Below are 17063 nucleotides of genomic sequence, written 5' to 3' on the forward strand. Positions count from 1 at the left end.
GGTATAACATTAAACACAACACAACATAATAAAAATAAATAAATAAGAAAAAGAGAACTAGAGAAGTAGATAGAGTTTAGGAGAAAATGAGGTGAATATTAGACTTTAAAAAACTCACATCAATTTAAGTTTGAGGTGAAATAATATGAAAATCTAATAGAAAATAATTGAATGAATATATGTAGTTTCTTGAAAATAAATCTGTTGATGGTAAAAGAGGAAAAAAAAATCCTTTGAACTTGCATGACTAATTGATAAAAAAAGAAAAATCGAAATTTCAGAATTTCGAGAAATTTTTAGAAATTAGGAGAAAATTGAAATTTCAAGCCTATTGAAATCTCGAAATGATTTCGACCGGAATTTTAAACAATGCTTAAACTATATATATTCGATCATAATTTTAAATGAGTCAAAATTTTCGTACTTACCTTTTAGGAAACTTTAGGTGTGATTTAGATAGAATGAGATACATCAAGTCTTTGTGTAATCTGTTCAAACTACAAAATAAAATTATTTTTTAAAAGGTTTAAATATTATCTTGGTTTATGTAGTTTTGACTTTGATGCATTTTGGTTACTTTAAAATATTCATTTAAGTCTCAATATTTTTAAAATTTAGTTCACTTTGGTCTTGTATTTTTAAAATATTTATTATAACCATTATACTTTTAATCATGGTTCAAAATCCATCATTTTGATCTCTTAAAAATAGAATGAAAATAAAAAGATCAAAATAGTAATTTTGAAAATACAAAAATTAGAAAAAAAGTTAAAAATATATGAATATTTTGTAACTATAAAGCGAAAAGGAATCAAAATAAACAATAAATTAGTATTTAAACTTTAAGAAATGAAATGGTTTAGGTTTGCATATTAGTTAGAGCTGGCCAATTAGATTGCACCACGTGGACTCATATAGAACTGGGCATTGACCTCCAGGCGTTACTTTGACTGTGTGTTTTTTTTTCTTTTTTCTTTTTTATTTTTTAATTTTGATTCTCGTCCCCATGTGCTGGCATTGATTTTTTGAAACTCAATCCTCGGTTTGACGATTTTTTTTTTCCAATTAATATTTTATATTTTAATAATAAACTAATCACAAATATTTTTTAGAAGGATTTGAAAGAATTGGGTAGTTTTGGTGATATTAGAAGACACATATATGAATTATTAGCCCATAAATTAACCATCTATTTGGAATATATTTTTTAAGTATTTAATTTAAAAAATAAATCATTTAAAAAGAAAATAAAGTGTTTCGCAAACACTTAAAATAGTTTTTCAGATATATTTTAATTAGTTCTTATCAAAATTGTTTAAATAAAAGTAATTTTTTAAAAATATATATTTTTCTCAAATCAATCTAAACGTACTTTAAATTTATCATAAATTTTTCTAGGTAGGTTTGAAACTTTGATATTAAAAGTCTTGATTAGTTTAATTATCTTATCAATATTTTTATTATAAAAAGTTTCAAAACTACAAGATATTTACAATAATTTCTTTCTCAATTCTTGTAATGCATATGTTTTAATCTTTAAAATGACATTTAAAATACAATTGAACAAAAATTGTATTGGACTATTGGTAAGTTTTCTATGGGAAAAAAAAAAAAAAGAAGAGAAATAAAAGAAGGAGGTGGGAATGAACTAAATGAGGACTATTTCATATATTTACGTAACATTGGGATAAAAATGAAAAAAAAATTACATATAGAAAAATTTTCAAACTATATATAGAAATAATAAAAAAGATAGACACCGGTAGACTTCTATTAGCATTTATTAAGTAATAGAAGCCGATAGAAGTTTCATCATTGATAGAGGTTAATAGAAGTATATCAATATCTATTCGTGAAATTCGATAGAAACCTAAAATGATTAAATTTTACTATTTTGTGTAAATAATTTTTCCTATTTTTCTTACCTTTAAAAATCTCCCAAATGAAAATGTAAAAGTTACTATTTACAATAATGATATTTATAAGAAAATAAAAACGATCATATGAAAAAGAAAAATGAGAGCCACCGACACGGAATCATGTGCGCAAAAAATACGCAATTGCCGACTAGGGAGTCGTAACCGGCGGCTGGGCTGGCTAATTCTCAGACTTTCCAACCCGAGTGGTTTGTTAGTGGGCCCAACGCTTTCCATGGCTTCTCATTTCATTGAAAATTAATTTCCAACTCATTTAATATTAAACCTAGTGCGTCTATTAAACCTAGTCATTAACTCATATTGTACTCCTCTAATTACAAATTAATATGTTCACTGAACACAATTTCTTAATTATCGTTTTTTTTCTAAGTAAATAATTTAATTTTTTAGCTAAATTTTAAGAATATATATATATATATATTTTTAGTTTTCAAAACTTATCTTGAATTTTGAAACCATTCTTAAAACATAATAACAAAATAAAAATATCAATAAGTGTAAATAGTTTTTATAAGCTTAATTTTTAGAATAACAAATTAAGGTCCCCGTTGTTAATATTTTTATTTTTACTTTTGTGATTTTTAATATATGGTTACTTTCACCTAAATTCTATACTATGATTTATTTTATTTTATTTTTTAATAGACACTCGAAGTTTTGATGCTAAATTTTGAAAAATAAAAATAAGTTCTTTTATTATTTTTTGTTTTAGTTTTCAAATTTTAGTTTGATTTTTTTGAAAACATTATAGAACGTGAATAACAAAATAAATAGATTTATGATAGGATATAGTGTCTTTATAGGCTTAAATTTTTTATTTTTATTTTTTTTAAAACTAAACTCATATGTTATCAAATAAAGGATAGATGATTATCTAACAAAATCTTACCAAATAAGTCTGTTTTTCAAAAAAAACAAGAAATAGAAAATCAGATAACAGAAAACTAATGGTGGTGTATCTCCTTAATTTTAAGTTTCTGATTTTTTGTTTTAATTGGGTTGTTTTCTTATAATTTCTTTACCATTTTTATCTTTAGTAAAAAAAGAGAATTAGAAAAAAGAAAAAAAAAAGTGAATAAATATAGTATTTGTAAGTTGCGTTTTTAAAAATTAAATTTTGAAACTTGATGATTGCTAAGCGTACCTATACAATTCTATATTAAATTAATAATATTTAGTCCACTTATTCATATGTTTTGCACAATATTTCATGATGAAGACAACGACCTCTTGCTCTTGGATAATAACCATGATTATCTCCTCTTAATATCGTGAGTAATCTATTATTTAAACAATAAAAAAAATATATTTCTATGTGCAACAAATTTTTAACTATGTTTTTGTTTAAGTTCAATAACTTCATTAGAGATAACAAATAATAACTTTAAAAATAGTAATTAGTTCCTAATCTATCCAATTATATTTGAATTTGAGTTTAAATTTTATTTTAGTTACTGAATTTTAAAATTTATTATATTTTGGTGCCCAAATTTTAAAAAATATCTATTCTAGTTCTTAAATTTTTAAAAAGTGCTCATTTGGTACCTATACTATTAAAATTTTGTTAACTCTTAAACAAAATGATGAGATGTCTTATATTTTTAGATAATCAGACTGCCAAATAAGTTAGTTGTACTAAAAAAAATATAAGGTTTCAATTTTGAATTAGGTGGTACAACGATTTTCTATAGAACTCAAAAGTCATTTTGTATTCAAAATTTTGGTCATTCAATACTTTATTGTTGACAATTTACTTCACTTTCATTTTGCTTAACATATGTTATACGCAATTGCATGAAAGAGTTAACAAAATTACAATAATAAAGACCAAAATAAACACTTTTTAAAAGTTCAGGACTAAGGCCCGTTTGGGATTGCTTTTGAAATTGTAAAAAGCTTTGAAATCTTAAAAAGTTATTTTAGGAGAATCTTAAGGCTATTTGGTAAAACAACTTATTTATTAGTTTACCCATAATCACTTTTTAAATTGTTGTAATCTGGAAAAGTTATTTGATGAAACTTTTAGATTTTAGCTTAAAATTTATCTCCACTTCCCCTATCAAATTTTCATTTCATTAATTTATTTGCTCACATTTATTCCAAATTTTAATTGGTTCAAGTTATTATAACAATTATTTTTTTTAAAAAATTATTTCATAATTTTTTCAATTAAACAAAAATAGTTGCAATTAAAATCATATATATTTTCAAATAATTATATAACTAAGTTTGCACTAATTTATTATCAATTTACCAAACACCTTAACTAGTTTTTTCTAATTTAAAATTAAAATTTACCAAACACTCCTTTATTCTTATCCACAACTGAATTTTCTAGAAATACATTAGTTCAAAAACCAAAATAGGATTGAAACCTTTTTCATAAATTAAACTATTTTAATTAGATACTAAATAAAAAATTAGGTTTTCTCAAATGAATTTGATAACATCATTCTCATATACAACAATCTTTCTCCACATCACATCACTACTCGAAAAAGTATCTACATCATAACATGCCATAAACATTATTTTGGACCTATGATACTAATTAGGTTTAATTAGCTCGATAATTACGGTTCCCTTATTTTATTAGCTAACTTAACCACTTTATATCATAAGCTTATGGATTTGATTTAAGAAACACCAAACCCAAATAAGTCCAAAAATCTCATACGACTTATAATGATAGTGGGAGGGTTAAATAAGTAAATAAACAATTATCTTCAAGGTGACGTCATATGACGGGGACTAAGAACTGTCCTCTTGTATTCTTGCGGAGGCACAAACGTCAATATGAAGTTATCAGATATTCCCATACACCTCCCTAAATTATTTTATTTATTCAAATATAAATAAAGACGTCATTAATATTCTATTAATTATTTAATGATTTAAATCCTTTTCCAAGAAATTATCTGTAAAGTTGAAAGTACTATTTTAACCCTTTCTCTTCTTTTGCTGTTATTTTACTCCCATGATCCATCATATCACCCATCTGTACTATACCATAAGGTAACGTCTTCAACGAAACATAGGTACCTGATTTTTTTTTCTTTTACTAATCGGTAAAAATGAAGGTTAAAATATCATCCTAATTAATCTACTCTCAATAAATTTAAACTAATGTATATGATTTTATCATTAGGAAACAAAAAATAATTTGTATTCCTTAAGTGGTGCATAAGTTCAACATATTAAGTGGGGATCGAACTTCTGATCTTGAGATTGATAATACATAAGTGATGCAACTTTAAGTTATATTCATTTTTCTGATAAAAGGCAAATGACGTTAGACCACATAATTGTGTCGTAAATAAAATTGATAATAAAATGCTAAAATACTTTTAACATGTTTACAATAATAAATATTATGAGTAAACTTAATACTATTATGATTTGGAATGCACTTGTAGACGTTCTTCACCCTTCACATATATTCAAAATAGTACTATATTGCCTATTTTTAACGTAAATTTTATGGTTTTATTTGTTGTCATAGTTTATATACTCATAATCATCTTCGATTTGGAGTTCCAAAATATACCTAATGGTCCATGGTGGGCTGGGCAGTGGGCCGCTGAAACTGGGCTGAAATATTGGGCTTTCTCATGTTCCAGGTTTGTAGTAGCATCAAATTCTGCTTCTGTCGTTGCTAATCTTTCAAATACAACCTAAAATGTTGCTATCCATTCCAATTCCTCTATATTAATTTACTATTATTGTTTCTAAATTCCAATTACTGAAGAGTTAATAGCATCATTAATTTTCTTAATGTACACCAGCGGGACGGGAAAGGCACGAAATCAATTAGTATCATTATTATTAACATTTACCTCTCTAGATCGGGCTATCATTATTAAACTCTACAAATTTATTCTTGTCGTGAATAATATTACTTCAACTCACATAAATCTATAATCATTTTTTTTTTTTTTTTTTAAAAAAAACTGACATAAAATTTACTTTTAATAGAAGTAATATACTATATCTCACAATTTAAATTCTACAAAAATTTATGGGATATTTGATAAGCCACGAAATAAAAGTTAATTTGTGAGATATTTATTATTAATAATAATCTATTTTTAATATAATATTTTAAGAACTATACTCATTTTGAAAAAAAAAATATTATTAATATTAAAATTAAATTTTAACAAGAATACAAAATCTATGTGCACTTTAATTTAAGATTAAAGAATACTTACAATCTCACAAATTAACTTTAGTTTTGTCGCCTATCAAATAACCCTCCTCCACTAAAACATATTTATCAAAATAAAATGTTATATAAATCTTAGGCAACATTACTTTGTAATTAATAAAAAGTTTAGTGTTGTAGATTATTGTAAACTACCACACTATAATCTTAAATTTTGAGAATGATGAAGTTGAAAAAGAAGAAGAAATACAAATGAAGAGAATTTATAAGTTATTTTATCTTTGTAACAAAGAAATATCAAACTTTTATATCGTTATAAAGTGTAAAAATGTTACAAAATTATCAAGATTCCAAAACTTTTGACATTTTATTTTTAAATATATAATGGTTTGCTCAATCAATATAATATTTGTAACTTAATCTATTACTTGTAATTTAGAACAAATGAATTGATAAAATTAATTCTGGAAATAAATTGAGAAAACCTTTTAGAATTAAAATTTGAAATTAATAATTTTTTCGAGAGGAAAGTTTTAATTGATGATAGGAAATTAAAATTTAGCATGGCAGATGAGAATTCAGATGGAAAAAAGGAGAAAAAATATATTGAATTGAGTGACACAAATGTAAAATTGGAGAGAGCGTAGAAATAAAAAGAAAAAGTTAAGTTAAAAGATAATATTCATTAATTATATTTCAAAATTTTCATATTTAATATAATTTTTAATTTAATCTTTTTTAGTTTCTCTTTAAATTTATGGCATTTAACAACAATTTATGGTGGAATTTGAGTGTCTAATTAAATGAAAGTAATTTCTTGATGATGATTTTTCATATCTAAATTATTATATTTAATTGTTTTATATGTGTCTAAAAAAATGTCAAAAGCATTTTATTTATATTATTTGAACTTGCAATGATGAGTTTTATTTTAGTTCTTTTATTAATATTTCAAATTGTATGAAGAAAATAGATTATATGAAAAAAAATTATAGACAAATGATATATATATATATATCATGAACAATTTCTCATTCGGTATAATGTGGTGAAAAGTACCATGAATAATTTCTCATTCATTATAATGCGGTGATAATTGCTTATAATTGTTCTAGTTAACAATATTACAATTGAAATAGCCATCAAGAAACCATTCCCAACAATGAAGTCTTTGTATGATTTTCTATAAGACATTTGTCATTATTGTGAAGAAATATTGTGTTGTGTTGTGGGTGACTCCAATTTGGTTCCCCTATTAAAAAAGAATGCAAACAGGTCAAAAAGAAAAACATATAATTGGGACTATAAATAGATAGAAGAATAAAATAAATTAGGATATTACCTCGAATATTTGAGACATTTGAACTTTGCATTTTTCGTATCTACATTTCTATGATCTCTTATCTCCATTTCTATGAAAAGAAAATAAAGAAGTAAAGAAAAATTTACACACACGCATATTTATAACGAAATTAGATAAAATAGAAATGAAAACTAAAAGAGGAGAATGATTAGGTGATAAAACAAAGATGATATAATCTATTGGTTTTTGACGTGAGCATGAATGAATGAAAGAAAGAAAGGATGTACTTATACAGAATTTGAAGGAGTTAGGAGAGATAGTAGAGAGTAAGGGGTGGATCAACGAGAGAAAGAAAGAGAAGTATTAGAGAGAAAAGTAGATTTTTGGAGGAGTGCGATGTGGTATTTCATGAGGACGTTGAGAAGGAGAGGGGTAGTTGGTAGAAAAAGAGTATCATGAAGTTAATTGAGGTATTTTTAAATTATGCAAGGATAAAAGTGTCCCAAAAAAAAGTTTATTTATCATTCCTATTTTTATATATATTATAGATATGTTAATTAATTAAAAATTGGCTCTCGATTTTGCAACTTTCTATCTTCTCCCTTCTAGCTTCAACCCACATTCTAATACAATGAATTTGGGATAAAATGTGATAACCATTCGTATTCAAGATTAAACATTATTAAGCTATTAGTCTTCCTAGCAATTGTCTGAATATTATATATAATGCCAAAAGAAAACTAGAATAACACGTGAATGAAAGAGTGCAACACAAACTCAAAGGAGAGGATACGAGTCAACTTTGGTAGACCACTTTAGCGTTCGTTTTGATTGACTCGAGAAAAAAGTATTTTTCAAAAAATCCATTTTTATTTAAACATTTTTGATAAAAATTGTTTAAAATATACTTCAAAAACTATTTTAAATGGTTGCTAAAACATTTATTTTTTTTTTTTTATAAAAAAAATGATTTGTTTTTTAAATTGAACACTTGAAAATGTATTCCAAACATACTTTTAGTTCTATTTGAAGTAATTCCATTTGTGTTTCTAAAATGAAATTGGGAAGGGGCTACTAATGGTCATTCAATGGCATTTGGAGCGGTAAATTTTGGTCTTGTTTCATTCTAGTGTCAAGTTTCGTCCTAATCATCTTCAATCAAGAGACATTCGATCGATTTTCATCAGATGATTTTAGGTAGGGGAATTCAAAAAACCCGATGACTCGAAAAAACTGATCAACTCAACCCAACCCGTGCGGTTGAGTTGGGTTGGGTTCAAATAAATGAAAATTTTATGGGTTGGGTTGGTTCATGGGTTCACCTAATATAACCCAAACCAACCCCAACTAACCCGAATTTATTATTAACTTTAAAATATGTTTTTTCTATTACTCATAACACAATTATTTATACATATATTGATTTTAGTTTTGTTTAATTTCAATCTTTTTTGAATAATTTATTCTTCAACAACTCTCAAAATTAATTTCTTTGCACTTTAGAAAGAAAATTTTCACTATATAAATTGAAATTGAGTTGTTAATCTTAATTCAATATATGAAAATAATTAAATTAGAGTGAGAGTTTGAGAATTGAATAAAATAATTGAATGTGATTTGATTATATAAATGTCTGTCTCGGCCTTTTTTTAGAACAAAATTTTAAATAAATGACCCAACTAACCCGAATCAATCAACCCAAATATTTCATGGTTGGGTTGGGTTGGGTTCATTTCTAATAAGGATTATTTGGGTTGAAAAGATTTACAACCGAACGATTGGGTTGCGTCTGAAAAGTCTTTCAACCCAACCCATGAACACCCAATTTTAGGATGACAACAGGGGTCGAGGTGGGGCGGGGATGCACTCCCCATCCCGTCCCCGCGAGATTTTTTATCCTCGCCCCATCCCATTTCCCATTTTGGAGGAGTCAGGAATCCCCGCGGGAAAAATCCCGCCTTTTATTTTATTATATTTATTATTTAGTTAAAATTAACTAAATTTAATATTTATATTTAATAGTAAATTTTATATAGAGAAATTAGTATTATAGTTACATATAGTTGTTTAAATTAACATTACATGTTTTTTTTATAATTAATAAAAATTAAATTATTATATTAGATTTTAAAAAAAAAACTGAAACAACTCAGCAATATATAATTTTATATTATTATTATTATTCTTATTATTGTTTTACACTTTTTATTATATAATTATATATATATATATATATATATTAACAATTAAAAAAAATTGAGACAGGAAACGGGGATTGGGTTCGAGTTCGGGCAGTTTGACCCCCGTCCCCGATCAAACCAGGGATTTTCCGCCCTGATCGGGTCGGGGACTCGCGAAAATTTTTTCCATCCCTAGATGACTTTCTTCCATTTCTATTTCTATACTTGTTTTGTTCTTTAAAAATACAAACGTACCTTTCATTCCGATTTCTATACTAGTTTTTACCTCTGGGCCAAAAAGGTTGGGCTAAGCATCATTCCTAATCGAGGGTGAGGTGGGCCCACAAACACTTTGGTTTACGACTCATCTAATCCATGACCTCTTTGGGGATTGAGTTTGGTAGTTTTGTCTTGAACCTTGTTTTCATTTTATTCGAACTCAAGTAGTATTGAATTTAACTTGTTCTTACCAAGTCCAAATTTACCTATAACAAGTATTATTATTAATAATGATTGTCTTTATATTTTTTCTAAGGCAGTTTCTGGTGGTTATCACAATTGTCACAAATGTTATCTTAACATCTGCCTCAGACAAGTCATTATCCTACAGATTTTTTTTTCCTAATATGGAATTCATTTGTGGAATATTTTTATTTCTAAATTATTTTGTGGAATTCATTTGTGGAATATTCCTAAATTGAAAAATCTCAACAAAATTATTTTGATCGATATTTTCCTATTTATGATGGATCTTATTTTGACAAAAACAAAAATATCTTCTAGACATTCTTTCTTTATTTGGCCACGGTTTCATAAGTTTTTTGGCCCTTTCTTAGGGTTTTCGCTTTTGTTAATCAAACAAGACGATTTTTTCTTTACGACCATTATTGTGCATCATCGTGTTCTTGTTTGTTGCCCACTATTCCGTTGTGCAAGTTCTACATCAGTTAAAGTGCAATATTTTGAAGTAAATCATGGTATTAGGGAAAGCCTAACCCATTGTTGCCAGAGAAGGGATTTTTAGTCTTAGGGGGAGCCTATGGTTCAGCTTCGGAGAAGGAGTTTCCATCTTAGGGGTATCCTAAGATTAATCAGTGAAGGAAGTTCACTTATTTGAGGAAAGATAACATAGTGAGAGGAGTCTCACTTATCGTTGGAAGCCAAGGTGATAAACACTCCTCTAAGTGAAGGAACTCTTGAACAAGAGTATCCATGAGTGGGTTCAGATTTTTTCGATTTTATTGTGACCGAATTACTACACATACATTCTAACAAATAGATATGCATTGTAACACTAATTATAGACATGCTTTAACAATTAAAATACAAAAGACTGGGTAAATGTACCAGTTGAAGACAGTCTTCAATCGAACTCAGTCCAGCGAAAGCAATTCCTCTATGCTCTTTATCGCCCAGCAAATAGTCGCCTAGCAGCACCACAGTCGTCTACACAATCGACACCGCACGAACCAATAGCAACTGGGGACAACACTACCACTCGAAGCCCTCGGTATTCTCGGAATGAGAATCCAAAGGGTAGACTTTGATAGAAATGGTAGAGAGAGAAGGAATAGAAGATCGTGTAGTACGAACAAGCAAGTGGGAGATAGTAGATGACTATCGTATAGTCGGGTGCTCGTCATTTAGAGAAAGGTACACGATCGTGTAGGTTTTACTAAGCGATCGTCTAGCAAATGTTAAGCAATTGTTTAGGTCTGCTCGACGCACTAAGCGATCATTTAGAAAAGGTAAGTGATCATTTTGAAATCGCGTGTGATCGTCTAGTACGCAGGTGCGCGATCATTTAGGATAATGGGCATTATAGTATAGGCTCTCAACGCTAAGCAGTCGTAAAGTTTTCACACCATGAGTGATTTTCTTGCGTATCTCACAAAATGAAAACAATTTTCATTTTATTCTTCAGTTACAAGAACTGAAATCAATCTTCCCACTTTTGCATGATTCAGGAGCGGCCAATTATCTCATAACCGCCTATTTCAATAAATAATGAATATAATCATATTATATTTTTAACCTATAGTTTGATATCACATATCTGCTATAATAATTGCTCCTCTACTTGATATAAATCATATTTATATCTAATTTTCTCCAAAATAATGTCTCATACATTTAGTCAATTATATCATATATAATTAATCAGTTCAATTAAATCATATATAATCAAACTCTCTCTTGTCAATTTGAACATTTCAAACTGACTCAAAAACTAATTCTCAACTTTATCCAAGCTACCAATGGGACCTTATGAACCCGTGGCTCGAAGCTCCAACGGTACGTAAATAGCTGACTAAACTCTTTAGCCACGAGATCCACTATTCGTAACTGTCAGATATTCCACTAAAGACCAACAGCTGAACTCTTCTTACCACAGATATATTTCTGTGTCCATCGGATATAACAAATTATGACTATGATGACCCTTTACAGATATTCGTAAGTACAACTGGGCCAATTTACCATTTTGCGCTTGTAGTTACATCTCACATCTTAAGTACCACTGATTCCTCTAATGAACAATACAACATAGTCCAACTATGTGTGAATACCTCTCGGGCAAGAGAAGGTGTGTGACGCCACATCGTTCAAGCCCTGGAATCAACCCTTAAGGGAGCTATCTATTTACTTTCCCCTGCTTCGGGGAAGGAGTGAATTCCATTTTGTGTAGTTGAGTTCCCAGCTCCCAAATCAAACGAATCTCCAAAGTTTATAGGTTTGAGTTGGCGACTTGGCCACTTGCACCCATGCAAATCAAAGAACCGCCCTCAATGGCAGAAGTTCCCAACTCACTCAGGATTGAGGTCATGTTACCTATGGTCATCTTGGTGAAGTGAAGTCTCTGTCATGAACAGTATTATATAACGAGACGTTAACACTTCGTGGTCAGGTCTTATACAAACTCTTTGTATAGAACGCCCTAGCTCGCATGTCCCCTACACGAATGATTAGGATCAGACCATCTGTGACAAGTCACAACACTTATGACCATTCCACAAAGCAGGCCGCATTCGTAGCGTTACCAGGATAAGGTTTCCATCCTACATTCATATACTACAGACCATTTTGGTTATCACTTAAGACATGATCTGTTAGGAAACTAATTCTCGAAGTTCTTTATTAACGTAACAGATGGGTATGATCTCCAAGAAAGCAGTTAAACTATGAACAACTTCTTTATTAAAGAATTGAGTCAACAAGATCGAAGATCGCTTACACTTATCACTCCATTGCTTACCAGACGCTAAACGATCATTTACAATCTATTACCCGATCGCTCAGTATCATTAAACGACCGCTTACTAAATCCTCCGCGATCACCCACAAACTCCTACACGATCGCTGAGCTATTACTATTACATGATCACATTCTCAGTTACTATACGATCGTCTACCTTTTGCTATACGATCATCTACCTAATACTACACAATTGCTGAGCTTTATTACACGATTTCCTAATGAACGTAGACAATGAACATTATACTGCGATGGCTTCTCCACGACAGCGTTTTCCGAACTCCCACTCTCGAGAGCTCCTCTTTCTCACTCCTCAATATTCAGAATCCCCCTTATTCTGTTTGCTTCTTTCTTTTTAAACCTCAACCTCTCCCAACAACCTTGACAACAACTCTCAACCGATTCAACCACCGATTTCCCCTTTTCTCTTTAATTCTCTTTTGATATTTTCATATAATTGGAGCTCTGTCATTTCCCTTCCCTCCACTTTTACCTTGTCCTCAAGGTAAAGCTCTATTTGTTCAACTACCTCTTTGCCAATCTTCTTCATTTTCTCTTGAGTCATCTTACAATGCTTTTGAAATACTCGCAGAGCCCATCCCATATCCTCATCGTATATTTCGGACTAACGTCAGCCTCCATCCGACTCGGATTCTCTTGCAGAGTAATTTGTCGCCCCTCATGAACAAATGATATTGTCAAATTCTGCCAATCGACCTCCATTTTTCCTAAAGAGTGTAACCATTGCATCCCTAAAATCACGTCAACATCTTCCAACTCCAGCGGAACGAAATTGTCACACATTCTTCAATCTCCTAGCTTCATTTCCACATTTTGGCATACTCTCTTGCCTTGCAGCGCAGGTCTAGATCCCAAAACTATTCCGTAGCTGGTCGTGGTTGTGACGTTCAACTGCAGTCGATTCGCTAAACTTACTGATATGAAATTATGTGTCGATCCACAATCTATCAATACCACTATCGATTGTCCTTTGATATCCCCTCCAATCTTCATTGTTCGTGGGTTTGTCAATCCCACAACTGAGTTCACTCTTAGTTCAGTAACAGATGAAATTTCCTTACTCAACGTCAACATACGCAATTCCAACATCGTTTTTCTCGCTTCGTCTTCCTCATGTAGCTCCCACTCCTCTCCGGATGCCTGCACCACCAGCAATGTCAATTCTCTCGAATCTCGCCCTTTGCACCGATGTCCAATAGTGTATTTTTTATCGCACCAGAAACAGAGCCCTTTTTCTCTCTTCGATTGGAATTCAACATCTATTAATCTTCTCGCCGGAATTTCTCTCTGATTATCATTACTCGATGTTCCTCGCAATGTAATGGTCTCCATCGAAAACGACTCTCCGGTATTCTCCCCTTCTTTCAAATCATTGCCTCTTACTGATTTATTCACATTGTCAAGATTGGATCTTGAAGCGTTCGAATTGTGGAACTTACCCCCATATATTCGCGCTCGTCTGGTTTCAGCTCGCGCATTTTCTTTATTTTTGACACGTTGTGCCAACGACATCATTTGCACTAACCTGGTGGGTTCCCAGCATTTAACTTCCGTCTTTATCCCTGGCGTTAAACCATTCATGAATGTCTCCTCAAGGAACTCGTTTGGTAGATGTGGCAACGGTACCACTAACTTATCGAACAAATTTCGATATGCTTCCACCGTTGTTTCTTGTTTAATAGCCAGAAATCTTCCACAGATTGATCCCTCTCTTAAAGATCGAAATCGCATAAGCATCATTTTCTTCAAGTCCTCCTAGTACTTGAACGATTCTCTACCCTCTTTTGACCGGTACCAATCTAACGCAGCACCGTCGAAACTCACAACTGCCACCGTCATCTTCTCAGTTTTCGTCAACTTATGAATTTGAAAATAGTGGTCTGCTTTGAATAACCATGCATCTGGATCCCTTTCGCTGAATACTGACATTTCGACTTTCTTCAATTTGCTTCGGTTGCCAATCGCATCTTCTCCGGCGGCTTTCCTCGAACTATTTGCTTCGCACACATTATGGGTATTCAATCTTTTTCCCTCTTCCGTCACTTTTGACTTTCCCTTGGCCAGTTCTGTAACATGAGAGAAGAGCATCTGTTGATGCTTCTCTACGTGTAATCCTAGATTCTCTACGTTCTTCGCCAACAACGCCAAGTTCTCCTCTATGGTCAGCAATTTCTGTATTTTGACTTTGAATCCTCAGAACTCTTGTTCTAGTAATTCCAGTTTTTCTTTAAAACGTTTCTGAACCATGCTTGCCCAAGTGTTTTGCTCTGATACCAATTTGTTAGGAAACTGATTCTTGAAGTTCTTAACAGATGGGTATAATCTCCAAGAAAGCGGTTAAACTATGAACAACTTCTTTATTAAATGAATCGAGTAAACAAGACCGAACGGTCGCTTACACTTATCACTCGATCGCTTACCAGACGCTAAACAATCGTTTACAATCTATTACCCGATCGCTCAGTATCACTAAATGATCTCTTACTAAATCCTCTGCGATCACCCACAAACTCCTACATGATCGTTGAGCTATTACTATTACACGATCGCCTTTTCAGTTACTATACGATTGTCTACCTTTTGCTATACGATCGTCTACCTAATGCTATACGATCACTGAGCTTTACTACACAATCGCCTAATGGACGTAGACGATGAACATTACACTGCGATGGCTTCTCCACGACAGTGTCTTCCGAACTCCACTCTCGAGAGCTCATCTTCCTCACTTCTCAATATTCAGAATCCCCTCTCTTTTGTTTGCTTCCTTCTTTTTAAACCTCAACCTCTCCTAACAACCTTGACAACAACTCTCAACCGATTCAACCGCCGATTTCCCCTTTTCTCTTTTATTCTCTTTTGATATTGCCATATAATTGGAGCCCTGTCATGATCCAGTTGTATGTCACCACATACATGCATAAGTTACATCCAAATAACTAGGGATTTTCGGTTTATTAGTTTGTGGTAAAGCAAATAAAACAATTAACTGAGCAAAATCAAGAAGTGAAGTAAAATATCATATATTATACATCACAAGCGTTCGTACAAACTGTTTACAAACTACAGAACACGAGACTTTAGGGCATCAACCCCAACACTAAGTTCACTTGAGAGAGAGTCTCATTTCTAGAGAGAGCCCAGGTGATAAGTGAGTTAAGCTCTACTTGAGTCATTGTAGTGGTCGTATATTACAGATAAGTACTGCGTTGTAAACTACTTAACTCTTTAATATTAGTGGATTATCTTTCCTGGGCACACTACCCCCTAGACGTAAGTGGTACATCACCGAACTAGGTTACCAATTTTTGTGTATCTCTATTTGTTTACTTGTTGTTAGTATTTTGTTGTTTCAGTGGTTGTCAGTGCTTTTCATTTAACATCCGTATATCGAGGGACGAGTCATCCTATCACCTTTTCAATTGGTATCAGATGAAGGAATCCTTGTGAAGGGGATTGCAACAGAAGTGGATTATCCCAATTTCCAATCGTTTTAAAAAAACAATTTTACAGCACATGCATTTGGGAAAAATTAAATAATACAACATGCCAAAAAAGAATTTAAACCAAAAATTTTTTAGGAAAACTTACCCTTGAACACGTTTCAAACAAATCCCTCGAACACTACCACGAAGGAGTCCTCAGTATTCTCTGGTGAGAATCTAGGAGGTATGAGCTTTGGAGTGTTTTGGGATTGAGGGAGAATGAAGGATTTGAGAGGAAAAAACCTTGGGAAAGCAAAAAACTCAAAAAAAAAAAACTTACAGAGAGCAACTTTCTTTTTTTTTTTTTTTTTTGTAGGTTTAAGAGGAGAGACTTCTATCACTTCTTATGTGAGTGGTGGACAGAAAAAGATGGGAGGAGATGTAAACTCCCTCCCTTAATTACTTTAAAATTAAATAATTAAAAAATTATTTAATAATAAAATAATTAATAAATAATTTTAATTCACAATTAAAATTATAACAAATATATATAATAACTAGTTTATTATATATTATGCAATCATATGTTATATCATATATAACATATAACATATAACATATAATTTAATATTGTATCATATACAATATATAACCTATAGTTTCTTTTCTCTCTCTTATGGTATTTAATATATAACCATATTTACATTAAATTTTAATTATATGAATCTAATTCATATAATTAACATTTGAATTATATTCAAACATTTAATTCCTCT

Source organism: Benincasa hispida, chromosome 3 (assembly GCF_009727055.1).
Source record: "Benincasa hispida cultivar B227 chromosome 3, ASM972705v1, whole genome shotgun sequence".
NCBI classification, from domain to species: Eukaryota; Viridiplantae; Streptophyta; class Magnoliopsida; order Cucurbitales; family Cucurbitaceae; genus Benincasa; species Benincasa hispida.